Source organism: Ixodes scapularis, unplaced genomic scaffold (genome assembly GCF_016920785.2).
Source record: "Ixodes scapularis isolate PalLabHiFi unplaced genomic scaffold, ASM1692078v2 PGA_scaffold2__306_contigs__length_199485367, whole genome shotgun sequence".
NCBI lineage: Eukaryota > Metazoa > Arthropoda > Arachnida > Ixodida > Ixodidae > Ixodes > Ixodes scapularis.
Genome location: NW_024609857.1, coordinates 81,258,375 through 81,275,022, shown reverse-complemented (window position 1 = coordinate 81,275,022; position 16,648 = coordinate 81,258,375). Strand labels below are relative to the sequence as shown.

Here is a 16,648-nt window from a genome sequence, read left to right as displayed (position 1 = left end):
ATAAAAACATGCGCCCTGTCATCTAGATGCATTCCAAAGCAAATTGGTAGGTCTATTGGAAAATGGATCGACTGATGGGGGGCGTACTGACCAGTTTATTTCCCCCAGAGCACGGTGCTTATCGAACACAAGCCCTGTGGACTTCGTTTATGTACGTCATTCTTCTCGACAAAAAGCGAGGTGGAGGGTAACGTAAGAAGTGTTTACCGGAAAGGGAGTGACCTGGGTGGGACGATGAAGCCGTATTTCCTCCGAAAGCGGTCCTCAGGGCATGCGAGCTTGACCCCCTTCAGGCTTTGTACTGAACATCTGTTGCACACATGCATGACGCATGCTCATTGTTCACGCAGGACAGTGTAAACCAAAGAGCCCTTCCTTGGGCGACGAGAACACAAAATATCCAGCCGAAAACTGACGTAACGTTCGGTTACGTCAGCCGAGCGCTGTTTCGTTGTTGTCGTTCACATCAGTGTAATATTAGAGATCGCCAGTTGAGGAGCAGCGGTTTATTTCCCCCAATAGGGACAAATTTATATAGAGCCCCTCAATAGGGAAAAGCGATCACAATCTTTAAAAAGTCTCGGAATGCTACGATTCAATGGTCCCAATAAAGAAACGCCAAGAGGGTATGGCGACTGCTGTGAACACCTTTAGGTCTGTCCTTCGCCGCAAATTCAATGATATTTAGAAAGTACACAGTGACAACCCGCATAGCCTGCGTGAAAGTGTTAGTGTGTCGTTTAGCTTAGGAATGCGTTCTAACAAGTATACGAAGTGTAGAATTGCACTCTACTAACTTGGGACGATCATAATGGTAGCGACAGCGAGAAAGCAAAAATAAAGATACAAACACGTGTTCGAGCCGGAAGAGAAGAAGACATATCTGCCCTTCTTATTTGGGCACATTGGATCTTTAGACTCTTAGGGTAAAAAGTGGCTGGTTGAGCTTATATTTTACTTCTATATTTAAAAAAAATAAAAACTACGAGTGATTATGTACAAAGAACTATGAGATGTTAAGCATCTAAGATCGGATTTCAACGCTTGTGCAGGAGCCGATTTTAATATAGCCTGATACAGGTGATCGTTCTACGAAAATGTTCTATTTTGAAATGACATGTCTGTATAAAACAAAAGATGGAAGAAGCCTGGCCTCAACAAACCATGAATTCTCATAAAGCTTTCAGAATTGCATTAGGTTCTTTGGCTTTCTTTCTGGCGACGCCTAGGTGAACAATATATCAGTGTTGCGGAGGCAGCTGCAGACATTTATTCTGAAGTGTAATAATATTTTGACCATAAAAGCCTGTGTGCCTGTTGTATTTTGGCCATTCGTGACCCCCGCCTACGTTAAACATAAATGCACTTTTTGCGAAAATACAGTAACGAAACAGGAATCGCACGGTACACATTTTGTTTCGACCACGAAACGGAACAGTTTCTCCCCCTAAAAAGTTAAAGGATTTTTTTTTGTGTGTGTGTGTCACCGGCGCTTGCAAAGTGAGACAGATCTACGCACCGTCCACTCAAACATTTTTATTAAAACGAATCACACGTGTCACTTTGGGGTTGACGACTTTTCGAGCAGAGGGTGTAAAATTTGATTTTTCATGGCCCAAGCAACACATAAACGTGAAGAAAACGTCGAAAGAACGTCGAAGACGTCTGTAACGTGACGTCGTACAACGTCGAAGGTCCGAACGTTACCTTCCTTCGACATCGATGAAACCTTTAAATGTCCGCGAGAAAAGGTGCACAGAAGGTCGAGGGGACGTTCCAAATGACGTTTGTTGCAGGTCACATGCACGTCTCAGTGGGCCGTTGCGTCCTCCTTCGACGTGTATGATACGTGTGTTTACGACATCCGAACTACCAACGACGTTCACAGAACGTCGAGAAACCTTTCCAAATTACGTTTCCTAGCCGTCGTGGGAAAACGTTGTGTCCCCCCTCCCCCCCCCCCCCCCTCCCAAAAAAAAAAGTATTTTTTTAGTATTTTTGCGAAGGCAAGTTGCTATCATGCAAGTACGAAGGAAGTAACTAAAACACAGATTTGGTACGGACTGTTTAATTGAGCATGTTCAGACACGAGATGCAATACGGAGCGCCTTCAAAAGACGTCCCTGGATGTGCCAGCCTCAAAGATATCAAAGAACAAACAAAATCACGTGCATAAATGAACAAGAGACGATGTCACGCGGTGCGGAATGTTCCACCGCTTACCTCGTTCTGCTTTTGATTAATGCGCTGACGCGCGTGCTTTAGCCGTCCCATTGCGCGTAGCTGGTACTCTCGCTGCGTGCACGAGAATGGTTTCAGAAGGGGGATGCCGTCCGCTGGACGTTCTTGATTGGGATCGTCGGAGGCGTCTGAAGGGTCTTGATCGGAGACTGGACTTGACGCGCCGTTATGTGCACTGCCACTTGTTTTCTGGGGCGCGTCTTTCATATCCTCACAGGCACCTTGAACCGAGCAGTAGTACGATTCAACGTGTGAAGCGTTACGGCCTTGGAAAAAGGTCCTCGAGCCGTGACTGAATACGACGGCGTTTTTGGCGATCATCGACTTCTTCATGGGGGCGGCTTGAACGACTCATCGAATCTCAGCACTTATACTGTATGCAGACTCGAAAAAAAAAAAAAAAAAATCACGGCGACATAGCAGCTTGCCTTGTAGACCCGTAGTCGTGGCGGCCGGTGCTAGTGACTGGCTTTCGGAAAAAGCTGCACCGGGTCCCAGGCTGTTCTCTCTGGGCCGATTCGAAGAACAGAACATTCAGTGAAATATTTCGGGAACGACTGAAAAAATACGTGCACCCGGAACTTAGGCTTGTCAATTGTTCGTCCGTCGCTATCTTCCCCACTTTTCTCTCTCGCCCTCTTACCGAGTTTCCCGACGCATCGCATGGGGCTTTATGGGGATGCCACAGGCGTATCCTCTGCCTACCTTTCACCCTCTCTCTCGCGCCGTGCCGGCTGTTTTTTTTTTCTTTCTTCTTTTGTGTTTTTTTTTTTTTTTTTTTTGGCACGTAAGTGCGGATTGGGCTTGAACGCTTTTTGGACCGTCATCTGGGCTGGGTCATTCAGGGGTTGGCATCATGAATGTCAATTTCCACAAACCGTTGACAGTATCTACCGAATTTCTTCATTGCCGGGCATTTTATTTTTTTTGAGTCAACTCCAAAAATGCCCAAGTGGGCAGTGAAGTTGTGCTCTGATATAGTGTGTGCTGGCATGCGATTTTCGTTTGGGTACGTCACCAGTGGCAACGAAAGCCAGATCTGTACTGACAGTCACGTGACAAGACTTTGCGCCCCGATCTACCGAAAGCGCTAAGGCGCTGGAAGTTGGTGTTATGGATGAACTGTGATGTTGATGCGAATTTTTTGGTTGTGCGCAGGTGAGCATGGGTTACAAAATACGAAGAGAAATTGACGAACCTTAAAACAATCTCGGGTGGTCGCGGAGCAGTATGGATGCTCCTAGGAAAGGATGCAGGCCTGAAATCAGCGGGAGAGGGGATAGTGTAGCGGTGCCCCTGAGGCGCGTGCCAGGGTCCAGGACACTTGGAAGACGACAACGCGCGTGCAAAATGCAAGAATGGTACAATTCGATCCGTTCTAGACGCCATGGGCTTCGGAAACTAAACCCGTAACAATATTTTAAACAAACCAAAATTATAACAAGCACATCTAAAAGGAATGATATTCCCAACATGCTTTCATATTATTTTTTTTCTTCCGTGTACATTGAGTTTTGTAAATGCCCTCTTTAGCGTCATCGATGTGTAATTAATAGCATTTTGAAATACGGAAATTAATGTATGAATAATTAAACTTGTCAACCTCTCAAAAATTAAGTTTTGTTTGCGGCTCTTGAGCACTGTCACCTTGACCACAGTGATTCTGCGGCTGGAGATTGAGCTGGAAAATCTAAAAACGTCGAACAAAACGTGAGTGGTCGACGTTGCCAGCACGTCTTGTATGACGTTTACGACATTTAGGTGTGAACGCGACGTCGCTGAAACGTCACTGACGGGGCAATAATGTAACGTCACCATGGACTTTATTTTAACTTTGAAGACACGTGAGTGTTCGACGTTGCTAAAACGTCTTGTCTTGACGTCGTGGCCACGATGACGACGTTAAAGTTGAAACGTGACGTCACCAGCACGTCACTGACAGGACTATAATGGGACGTCATTTATGAACTTCAGTTCAACGTCAAAGAAACGTGAGCGTTGGACGTTGTGAGAACGTCGTGCATCGACGTCATGGGAACGTTGACGACGTTTGAGTTGAAATACAACGTCGTCACAACGTCACTGATTGGACTCTAATGGAACGTTATATAAGGACGTCACCTCAACATCGAAAAAACGTGATCGAAGTCATGCGGGACGTCACGGACGTCCGGGACTTTTTCTCGACGTTTCCACGACGTTTTGTGCTGCCTGGGGGCGGACTGCTCTCATGCAAACGTCTCCCGCACTATCCAGACACTGTAGAGTTTAAAATATAAAATGGGCTATTTTCTTGGTCTTATTTCTGCTTAAAGCACGACAGCAAATGGCAGTCCTACTGCATGCCTATCGCGTAGATTATCAAACACTATATTATGTGTTTAGCAGTTTAAGTGGTCAACTTTTTGGAAATCGACCAGGGGAATCCAGGAGCACAATGCGCCATTACCAAATTGAAACTTTAATTCATTGAACAAAAATACCATTGAAAAAAGAAAGACGTTCTGAAATCTCTGTAATGCGAAACTAGAGCGCAGCTCTTGAGGAGGAGAAGGGAAGTGCGCAGAGGGGAGGGTATGTACCTCCTCCGCCTCCGAACCCTTCCTTCTTCCTCTTCTCCTGCTCCTACCGTCGTCCTCTCCTTCTCCTCATTCACTAAATTTTTCCGCTAAATTTAGTAGAAAAAATTCCCCACTAAATATAGCGAAAACATTTCCACGCTAAATTATGGGGAAAAGTTTTCCGCTCACTATAGAGAGGAAACGTCCCATGATGCAACGCGCGCGGTTACGCCGACGCCGACGCCACTTAACCCGGAAACTATAGCGCCTAAGAGCTGTGCACAAAAAAAAAAATAAACGCAATTTAATTTACGTTTTTTCGAAGAATTCTTTTAGGTATGAGAGTTTCAGAAAACAGAAGCAACGAGATTGGATAACAGTTTACCCTGGAAATGCGGACGTGATGCAGACTTCGTCGGACGAGCGTCAGTAATTCGAAAGCAGAGATGAGCAGCCATGATTCACTCAATATACCCATACAAATACATTTAATAAATATACATTAATTAGAAATGCAGGTACTACATATTTGACTAACGTATGTATACACAAGTTACAAATACGACAAAGACAACTGATCATATTCATTTACTTCTCAAAGAGAGTTTGCACCCATAGATTCCATCTTTGACGTAATATTGCCACGCGCGTCGCCGAGCGTGCTTGGCTTTCGAGTGGAGGATCTAAGTCCGAATCCAGGGACCGGAATGTTTTCCTTCGGTCGTTTTCGGCAACGCCACATCCAGGCGTTGCAGTACTTACTTTTCTCATCGAGATGCGGGGGACAGGCTGTCCTGCCGTGAGCGGCGGAAGGGCGAAAGCGCACGTCGAAGCGAAGTAGAACGGGAACCTCGTGGTATAGGGTCGGCACTGGGGACAGAGGCCGTCGGAGGTATACTCCTCAATGTCCCTTGACCGTGCCCCAAGGCGGGGTCGCGGGTCGCTCGGCGCAAAACTACGCAGGCCCATTTGTCGGTATCGACACCTCCGGTAGATATGGTAGACTTCGCCGTAGTGATAACACAGCGGTCGTCAATCTCCCGTGCTCCACACATCCGTCTTCCTAGGCGCTGGTTTGTTCGGCGCGGATCAGCTGAGGCTGACCTTCCCCACGTCGGAAAGTCTGCGGTGCTGGTAGTCACGTCTAATACTGCTGGACAGATGGCGCCACTCTCCGAGCTAGTGCGGCGTAGGCCACAGAGGCTTCTCGGGTGCTGCGACACTGGCAGGAGCCTCCAGTTGGAATGCCTGCTGAACTTCATCGCGGACAACTTCGGCTACCGGCAGCGAAGCAGGCTGGTTGGCAGGGGGCAGACGCTTCTTGATTTTCTCCCGTACGACGTCCCGGATGATCTCGCGGATATCCGGGGTGTTGCCGCTGTACGGCAAGAGGGCGGCGAAGCCGGGAAGTCACTGGCAGTGGGTGGAACGTGCTTGAAGGGAACTTTCGATATTTGTTGCTTCAGTGGTCAAGCCTTCGAAGGTGGCCGGCGAGCTCCGCACAAGTCCTCCGAAGACGTTCTATTTCACCCCCCGCATCAGGACCAGCAGCCTTTTCTCTTCGAAAGCGTTTGGATCGGCGGGGTTCATCAGCCGGAGAACGTCTTTGACGAAACTTGCGACGCTCTCATTTGGCCCTTGACTTCTTGCTTGGAGAAGTTCTTCGGCCCGCTGATGACGCTGCTGGCTGGCAAAGATGCGGCGAAGCTCGGCCAGGAAGTATTCCTAAAAACGAAATCGATGCTTGGTGGTTTTCGAACCAGGTGCGTGGCGTGCCTTCCTGAACGAAGTAGAGATTTTGTAGCCTCTGCTAAGGCCCCGATCAGTTTTACCGGGCTACCCGTCCGCACTGACTCAACCAGTTGTGAATATTTTCATGAAGATCGCCACTCTAATTTGCCTGCGTCCGTTGTGGGGCAAGCACGTATACAATGGACGTCGGTGTCGTTCCGTCTTGTTGCAACGAGGTGTTCATCGTCGGTTGTCTTCTGTGTAATGTATATGTATATATATATACATGTTGTAACGATGTTGGAAAACGATGCTTTAATGCTGGAAGAGATTTACAATGAGGTTTGTAGATCGGCGGTTGGGGGTCAGCGCGCTCAAAATCCTCGAGCCCTCTCATTCCCCTTTCGCTGCACGAGCCCGTCGTCCTCTTCTTTTGCCAACAGTATCTACCTGGTCGATACAGACGCCGGTCCTCCGGCGGCTGTTAACGGAGGACGGTGGTGGTATTTAGGTGTCCGGGCGGTGATAGTGGCGCATCCTGGCGACGTGGACAATGTCCGATGCGCGGGATCGGCGATCTCGAGGTGGCGATACAGGGGCAACCTCGTAGTTGGTAGCGGAAAGTTGACGGGTGATACGAAAAGGTCCGATGAACTTGCTTTGAAGCATTTCGCATCTCCCGAGGGCACGTGAAGGAGACCAGATAAGAATCTCGTCTTCGATGTTGTAGGTCGCTGGGCGGTGGAATGCATTGTAGCGCAGCTCTTGCTGCTGTTGGGATTGGGGCGTGTGGATACGAGCGAGCTGGCGGGCATCTTCGGCGTGGGAGACGATATGGGTCGCATAGGAGCCCTGGGGCCGTTCGTCCACGTAGGGCAGAACCGTGTCCAGTGTCGTGAAAGGTTCTCCGGTGTAAAGAAGATGGTATGGTGAGAAACCAGTTGTTGATTGACGAGCCGTATTGTACGCATATGTAATGTAAGGAACAACGGCGTCCCAAGGAGTTCGATTGCCGGCGACATACATCGAAATCATATCAGATAAACTATGATTGAGGCGCTCGGTTAGGCCATTCGTTTGCGGATGGTAGGCGGTTGTGGCGGTGTGAATGGTGGAAGCCAGCCGCAAAACTTCTTAAAGAAGTTTTGAAACGAAGGGTGTTCCTCTATCGCTTATGATGTATTGAGGCGCTCCGTGACGCAACAAAATAGTTTGTAAGAAGAAGACGGCAATTTCCTCGGCGGTAGCAGATGGAACGCAATTTGTCTCGGCGTAGCGGGTCAGGTGGTCAATGACGACAATTATCCACCAGTTGTTTGATGTGGACAGAGGAAAACGGGCCATGAAGTCGATTCCAATCCGCTGAAAGGGTCGTTGCGGTTGAAGAATCGGCCGCAGTAGACCCGATGGCAAAGTTGTAGATGACATGATCGAACATAACGATTGATGGTACGAGTCATGCCTGGCCAGAAGTAGCGTATGCGAATGCGGAAGTACGTTTTGGAGAAACCAAGGTGTCCAACAGTTGGGTCATCGTGACTGGCTCGTATGATTTCTTTTTGTAATTGGCGAGGGATGACGAGGATCATGGACGACCTTGGACGTCGTAGTTACGTCTGCAGAGGATGCCGTCGCGAAGTTGGAACAGTCGTGCACGCCGCAGGGTGCGTCGACTTGCATCGTTCGTTGGATGGAGTAGGCGGGAGATTATCTGACTCAACGTATCGTCTGTTTGTTGAGCCATACGAATGTCATTAGTATCTAAAACTGCGGTGACATCGGTGAGGAGAGGGATGACAAAAGGCGCGGGGTCATTGGGAAGAGGGCATCTAGAAAGGCTGTCGGCATCGATGTGTCGTTTTCCTGATTTGCGCTTAATTGTAAATTGGTAGTGTAGTAAATCGCGGTTTATTTACATATTTATACAGGCTAGGCTGTGCTAGACGATGCTTGCCCGATGGTGGCCGGTTCCCGATTTCTCGAGCTCGCCCGTCCGCTCGTGCACGTTCTCTTCCTCCATTGCCCAAGTTACCACATTGCTCCAGGTTTAGTTGTTAAGTTCCAGGGGCACTCCAGCAGCCGGCAGGTCAGGCAGCGCTCCAAGTCTGTCTGGGGGACGCCGAACGCGTTGCGGGGACCGAGTTGAAGGTTCAGCCGGCGTTGAGGAGGTGTCGCCGGCCGACCCTGTCTGCACCACTGGAGGTGGGGCGGTTGCTGCTGGACGAGGCAAATCTCCATCTGCTAGCGTAGACGCTCCAGGACTAGCAGTTGGACCCAAGAGCATCCATGGCTGTGGGCCTGATATTTCACGACTTGGTGGTTGTGCATCTAGTCGTAAAATATGGTCCAAGTGAACGTAGATTGTGCGTCCTCGAACGTCCACCAGATACCACAGTGGTCCTCGTCGGGAAACAATAATGCCTGGTGACCACGAGTGCTGGTGGCCTCTCACATCTCACACGAGGACCCGGTTACCCGCATCAAAGCTACGAAGTGGTCTTCGCGATTTGTCGAGCGCCAACTGCTGCTGGCGTTGATGCTTGACGACGGTCTGCTCCGTACTTGGCTTTATCAAGTCAAGACGGGTTCGAAGTGGCCGCTTGAGGAATAGCTCAGCCGGTGTCCTCTCTGTTATAGTATGCGGAGTACTGCGGTAGCTCAGGAAAAATCTGGCCAGCCTTTGGTTTTCTGTTTCTCCTTGTGCGTTTCCTATGGACGAGACTTTCATCCAAGCTCGCTTGAATGTCTGAACTGCTCGCTCAGCAGCTCCATTCGATGCCGGCTGATATGGCGGTGTGCGAATGTGCTTCACCCCGTTCATTCGCAAGAAGTTGTCGAAACCCCCTGAGACGAACTGTGGTCCATTATCTGACACAAGCTCAGAGGGAACTCCATAGGACGCGAAGAGGTTCCTCAGCATGTCAATGGTGCGAGCTGCCGTTGTCGTCCTTGTCGGTAGAACTTCTATCCACTTCGAGAAGCTGTCCATGACTACAAGATAGTGCTGCTTGTTCAGTTCAGCATAGTCGACATGAATTCTCGCCCACGGGGTTCTTGCCCACGACCATAGGTGTAGCGGTGCTGCCACCGGATAGTTTTGCATGGACGCGCAAGCGTAGCACTTTTTGATGAACTCTTCTATATCTTTACCCAACGCTGGCCACCAAAGATGGTTCCGAGCCTTGGCCTTCATGCGACTTGTGCCTGGGTGGACCTCGTGGAGTTCATGCAGCAGTCGCATTCTGATTGATGGTGGTATGATGACTCGGCACCTCCACAGAAGACATCCTTGGTCTGTGGATAGCTGGTTTCTCTTGTCAAAGTAAGGCCGGAGCACCTTGTCTTGGACGAAGTTGGGCGAACCGTTCAAGGTAAAGTCCAGCACCCTGGATAACGTTGGGTCCCTTCGAGTTTCCACTGCGATGTGGTCGCTTGTGACGGGGAGCAGCTCCACGTTGGAGACTTGCAGTACGGAGGTGTCTTCATCGGGGTGATAGGAACCAGAATCACAAGGCAACCGCGAAAGCGCATCGGCATTGCCGTGGTCCTGGGACTTAATGTAGACGATATCATAGTTATAGGAGCGGAGTGTAAGTGCCCAACGCTGCATTCGAAGAGCAGCTAAGCTTGGGATTGCCGTGTGCGCGTTGAAGATCGCAGTCAGAGGCTTGTGATCTGTAATAAGTGTGAATTTCCGGCCGTACAAGTACTTATGAAACTTTTTCACTCCAAATACAATACTAACCGCTTCCCGCTCAATCTGTGCGTAGTTACGCTCGCTTGGTGAGAGTGTTTTAGAGGCACAGGCAATTGGCACTTCCTCCCCGTTTGGCATGATGTGTGAGATGACTGCTCCCACTCCGCTTGGAGATGCGTCGCAGGCGAGGCAGAGCGGCTTGCTTGGGTCGTAATGAGTAAGCCAGTTGCTCCGCCGCAAGCTCTCTTTCGCTTCATTGAAGGCGTCTTGGCACTCTGCTGTCCACTTCCAGCGTCTATTTTTCTCTAGTAGCTCGTGGAGTGGTTTTAAGGTCGTAAAAAGACCTGCCAAGAATCGCCCATAGTAGTTCAATAGGCCTAAAAACGAGCGCAACTCCATCATATTGGAGGGTGGCGGAGCGTTTTGGATGGCTTGAACCTTACTCTCCGTTGGTTGTAATCCTTGGGCGTCGATTCTGTAGGCGAGGTATTCCAGCTACTCTTGAGGAACTCGCATTTTTGAAGGTTGGCCCGAATTCCCTTTTCTGCTAGTCGAGTAAGAACCTTGGCCAACAACCGAAGGTGGTCGTCAAGAGTACCTGAAGTAATCAAGATGTCGTCGAGATAGCATACTACGTGCTCCAATCCTTTCAGGATTTGGTCCATGGTCCGTTGAAAAATTGACGGAGCTGTGGAGATTCCAAATGGTAGTCGATTATACTGGTACAGACCCTTGTGTGTAGTGATAGTGGTGTAAACCTTCGAGGTGTGCTCCAGCTCCAACTGTTGGTAGGCACTGGTCAAGTCCACTTTACTGAAGTACTTGCCCCCGGCAAGAGTCGCAAACAAGTCTTCTGCAGTCGGTAGTGGATAGGTTTCCGGTCGAATGCAGCGGTTCACGGTGACCTTGTAGTCTCCACAAAGACGAACGGACTTGTCCTTCTTGGGAACTACCACGATCGGTGCCGCCCACTCGCTTCTGTCAACCTTCGTGATGGTGCCTTTGTTCTCGAGGCCTTCCAACTCTTTCTCAACAACCTCTCGTAGCGCATATGGAAGCGGCCGAGGCTTGAAAAAGATAGGAGCACATTCCGGCTGGACGTAAATCGCTACCTTTATTCCTTCGCCGTTCCCATTTCTTCGCTGAAAAGCATCTTGTGCTTGTCTAGCAGACTGGCTAGTCCTTTCCGAGCTGCAGTCTCGGTGACTGAGAAAATGTTTGACCAGTTGATGCGGATGTGCCGCAACCAGTTCCTTCCCAGCAGCGCTGGTCGATCTCCTTGGATGACCACCAGTGGTAGTGTCATCTCCTGGTCTTGGTAAGTTACCAGAACTTGTGCCTCTCCGAGGACAGGGATGGCATCGCCCTTGTACGAGCGGAGGCGCAGGGTCGTGGGTTTTAGTGGCAAACCGCGCAGCGACTCGTTGTATTGTCTCTCCGAGATGATAGTCAGAGTCGCACCAGTGTCGAGCAGCATTTTCACCGGGTTTCCTGCCAGCTTCAGCAGGACCTCAATGCCGTCGCCGACACTGCACGTGCCCCCCTCAACAGGATATAGAGTGACGCCATCATCATGAGGACCTGCTTCGCTCGAGATTTGCTGGGTGTATTGCGCACGTGCCTTGTTTCTGCAAACTCGAGCAATGTGACCTTTTTTTCCGCATTTATGGCAGAATCCATTCTTGAACGGGCAATTCATGTGAAGGTGTTGCTCGCCACAACGGTAGCAGGTACGTGGCGAAGGGATGCCGGACGCTGCTGAAGCCGTGGGTTTTGTCTTTTTTGTTGAACGTGCCTGGACCTGAAGTTTTTGAATGCTTCCAGCTGGTGGAGCAATGTTCTGGGTGAGCTGACGAGTGTCTTGCCTGGCGAGTTCCAAACCTAAGGCGATCTCGCACGCGGACTTAAACGTCAGCGTCCTTTCGATGAGTAGGCGGTTGATGTAATATTCGTCCTTCAACCCTCAGACAAACCGGTCTCGCAAGACATCGTCCAAAAAATCTTTGAATTCACACGTGTGAGCGGGCTTCTTCAGCGCGGCTATGAAATCAGCCAGAGTTTCGCCCTCCTCTTGATTACATTTGTAGAATCGAAATCTTTCCCCAATCGTGATGGGATTGGACTTGAAATGCTGGATAAGCGCTTCTTTGAGATCCCCATATGAACATTCCGTTGTTGTCTGTGGGGAAGCCAGGTCCCGAAGCAGCTCGTAGGTTGATGCAGGCAGTGTCGCAAGCAGGATATCTGCCTTCTTGCCTTCAGGGACCTCGTTAGCCGCGAGCCAGCGTTCGAACCTTTCGATGTAAAGATCGAACCATTCTGACTTATCGAAATCAGGAACGCGACCGATGTAAGTCATCCTCACCCCGCTTTGTGTTGACATCGAAGGGGTCCCTTCCGAACGTCCGTCTAGTCGTAGGGTCAATTAGGCCGCTAGAGCTGTGGAGCGTTCGAGCTGAAGAAGCGTTACGCTACGCAGTTGATGCCCACGGATGATGAGTTGACTGGAACATCTCGTCGCCAAATGTAGTAAATCGCGGTTTATTTACATATTTATACAGGCTAGGCTGTGCTAGACGATGCTTGCCCGATGGTGGCCGGTTCCTGATTTCTCGAGCTCGCACGTCCGCTCGTGCACGTTCTCTTCCTCCATTGCCCGAGTTACCACAGGTAGTCTTGCAACTTTAGGGACCAGCGACCAAGGCGTCCTTAGGGGTCCTTAAGTGTGGCAAGCCAACAAAGTGAGTGGTGATCCGTAAGAATTGTAAAGTGAGTCCCCATAAAGATAAGAATGGAATTTAGTAATTGCCTACACAACAGCCAAGCATTCCCGTTCGGTAGTAGTATAATTTCGTTCGTATTTTTTTTTCAAAGTTCTAATGGCATAGGCAATGACAGGTTCGGAACCAGATACGGTTTGAGCTAAAACTGCACCGATACCATGTCCGCTGGCGTCCGTTCAAATCTCAGTAAGGGCGCCTTGAACGAAGTGGTCAAGGATGGGGACTGATGTCTGTGCATCTTTTAAGTTTTGAAAGGCAGTACTCTGAATAGAAGTCCATTGAAATGATACGTTATTTCGGTGAAGGCGGTTTAAAGGCTTGGCTATGTGAGCGAAACTGGGGATAAATTTGCGAAAATAAGTGCAAAGTCCAAGAAACGTACGTACGTCTTTCGTGTGTTTTGGGACTGGAAATTCTGTTACAGCTTCGACTTTATCTGGATCAGGACGCAGACCATCAGCACTGACAAGGTGTCCCAAAATTTTGATCTGGCGGGCTCCGAACACGCTCTTCTTTGAATTCAGTTGCAAAGTGGCTGTTCGAAAGCAGTCGAGGACTTGACGTAGACGCTGTAAATGTTGGTCAAACGTCGATGAAAAGATGACAACGTCGTCCATATAGCAGAGACATATGCTCCACGTTAGTCCCCTAAGAAGAGTGTCCATCATCCTTTCGAAAGTGGCCGGGGCGTTACATAGGCCGAACGGCATCACGTTGAACTGGTACAAGCCATTGGGTGTAATGAATGCTGTCTTAGGCTTTTCAGTATCGGCGACAGGTATTTGCCAATAGCCGGATCGGAGATCCATGGATGAAAAGAAGGAAGACCCTTGGAGGGTATGTAATGTGTCGTCAATACGAGGTAGTGGGTAAACGTCTTTTTAGTAACGCTGTTCATGCGGCGGTAATCCACGCAAAAACGCCAAGAGCCGTCCTTTTTCTTAACAAGTACAACCGGAGAAGACCAAGGGCTTGAAGAGGGCTCTATTACATTCTTGTGGAGCATATCAGTAACATGATTGGCAATTGCGTTTCGTTCGGCGGCGGAAACACGGTATAGGCGGCACCGATGTGGTGATGCGTTACCAGTGTCGATGGTATGATGAAGCACTGTAGTCTGGGCTAGTGGACGACTATTGAAATCGAACAGCGCATCGTATGTAAGTAAGAGTCTTGTTAGGGCGTCTCGTTCGAAGGTTGCTAGACTTGGGTCAGCCATCTGTGTAATGCGGGTTGAGATGTCACTTTTTTGTGTTCAGGAGGACAGGTTCAGCCTCGGGAACGCCAGAGAGAGTGGCTAAGGTATCCTGGAAATGTCGTCGTAGCGTGGCTAAACGAGTACCTTAACAAATAATTTGTGGCGGTGCGGAAATATTTGTTGCGAAGAGGCTGATGCTTCCGCTTACCGTCGGGACTATAGAGTAGGGAATGATGACAGGGTTTTTTTCGGCAGTGGTTTGCATTGGCTTGACGAGACCGTACGGCGCTTCAAAGTGCTGTGAAGGTTTGAGAGTGACAGCGACAGCAGACAGTGGAGGGATTAGATAGTCATCATCTGCGTAGAGGGATATAGGAGCGTCGTCATGGGAGTCTTCACATCCGGCCGAAGAGTTCAGGTGAATTTCTCGTCATGAACAATCAATAAAGGCGTCTGTAGATGACAGGAAGTCCCAACCCAAAATTATATCCATGAGAAAATTGCTGAGCACGGTAAAAACAACAGTGTAGAAGCCGCCGCCCAGTGGAAATGAGAGGGTTGAGCAACCAATAGCTAGCACAAGGTCGCCGTTCCCCATACGTAGGAAGTTTCCTGAAGGAGGAGTGAGCACTTTGTACAAGCGACGGCGAAGTTTATCCGACAAACATGATTTTGCGGCCCCAGTATCGACCAAGGCAGTAAACAGCTGATTTCCTATTGCAACAGTGACTGTAGTTGGTCCAAAAGAGGGAGGCTTTTGAATGGTTCGGGGCAGCGCAGCCTGACCTCCAGTGTCAAGACAGGCTGCCTTCATTAGTTTGACGGTTGGCTAGCGGCGGGGCCATTGTGGAGTGGAGATACGGAACGGGGACGTGGAGGATACGGCGACGGTGAGCAGCCACGGCGGGTGTCATACGTAGAGTAGGAGCCCACGGACCGGCGATTGTCGAAATAGGGGCGGTCCTCGGCGTTGGCGGCGGGGCGACGGTTGTTTGAGAAACGGTTGTAACTGGTATCATCAATGGGGCGGTGACAATAACGGGCAATGTGGCCTGGGATATTGCAATAAAAAAAAAACCGGGTGGTCATCGGGTGTTCTACAGGCATCCATCCTTTGGAGTGGTCCGTTTCTCGGTGGACGGTATGAAGTTGTGTCCAGTGACGAGGTTGAGTAGCAGCGAGTAGTGTCTGGCTGCATGGAGCAAATCGGAGTAGGGGTGTGTGGTGCCGGCGTGTAGACGGATGGAGTCGGGGGGATTGAATGGAGTGCAGCACGGAGTTCGTCTTGCACAAATTTTCGAATATGCTGGAACTCGGTGTTAAGAGATGAGAAATCAGCAGGCGAATGAACAGACAGGAAGAATTCACGGAGCTCATCGCGAATGATGTCTCGAATGAGTCCTGGAAGATCAGCAGACGTAGAGGCATTCATTAATGATACCTCAGGAAGCCGTTGAAATGGTGTCGTAGATATACGACCACTCCGAAGTTCTTCGTATTTTTGGCATTCTTTGATGAGGGTTTGGACTGTTTGTGGCGACTTAGGAGCAACGATGGAGAATAGCTCTTGTGACAAACCTTTAAATATGTGACGTATTTTGTCTTGTTCGATCATGGCTGGATCAGCACGGCTGCAGAGGCAAATGACGTCTTCGATATATCCAGTTGAAGACTCGGAGGCTGCTTGATAGCGGCGAGCAAGCTTGTCTTGTGCTCGCTGGCGGCGGCTATCAAACTTCCCAAAAACCTCTGAAAACGCTCCTTTGAAGCCATCCCACGAGAGGAAGTCTTCTTCGTGGTTGTCGTACCACTGATAAGCGGTATCCGTCAAAAAGAAAACGACGTTGGCGAGCTTTAGGGTATCACCCCAACGGTTGTGGTCGCTCACGCGATCATAAGTCTTCAGCCAGTCGTGCACGTCTGCGTCATGTGCGCCTGAGAAGTTGGGGGGTCTCGTTGGCGTGTTTTGACCGGTCGATTGATTGTGTTGGTGTTTCCCGTTTCGTCAGGCATGGGGCGAGGGGTAGAGCGCCCACTGCGCAATTCCAGGGCAGCAGACGGGGTTGTGAGGTAGGAGAAATCTTGCTTACCTCCACCACTTGTAAGGATGTTGGAAAACGATGATTTAATGCTGGATGACATTTACAATGAGGTTTGTAGATTGACGGTTGGGGTCAGCACGCTCAAAATCCTCGAGCCCTCTCGTTCACCTTTCCCTGCACGAGCCCCGTCGTCCTCTTCTTTTCCTAACAATATATATATATATATATATATATATATATATATATATGTATATATATATATAGTGTTGAAGCATTTTAAAATATTTTGGAAAGTTTTCCCTTTCTTGTGTACAACTTCCCGACTTCTCTTATAGGAAAGTGTTATTCTTGTTTGATGAATTGCTGGTAGTTGTCTGTTGTTCATTGTTATGATG

At 49.3% G+C, this 16,648-nt stretch overlaps 1 pseudogene; it reads right to left on the bottom strand.

The window, feature by feature from the left end:
* Positions 1 to 5,979: 5,979 nt before the first annotated feature.
* LOC120844299 lies at positions 5,980 to 6,777 on the bottom strand (annotated as a pseudogene).
* Positions 6,778 to 16,648: the final 9,871 nt, after the last annotated feature.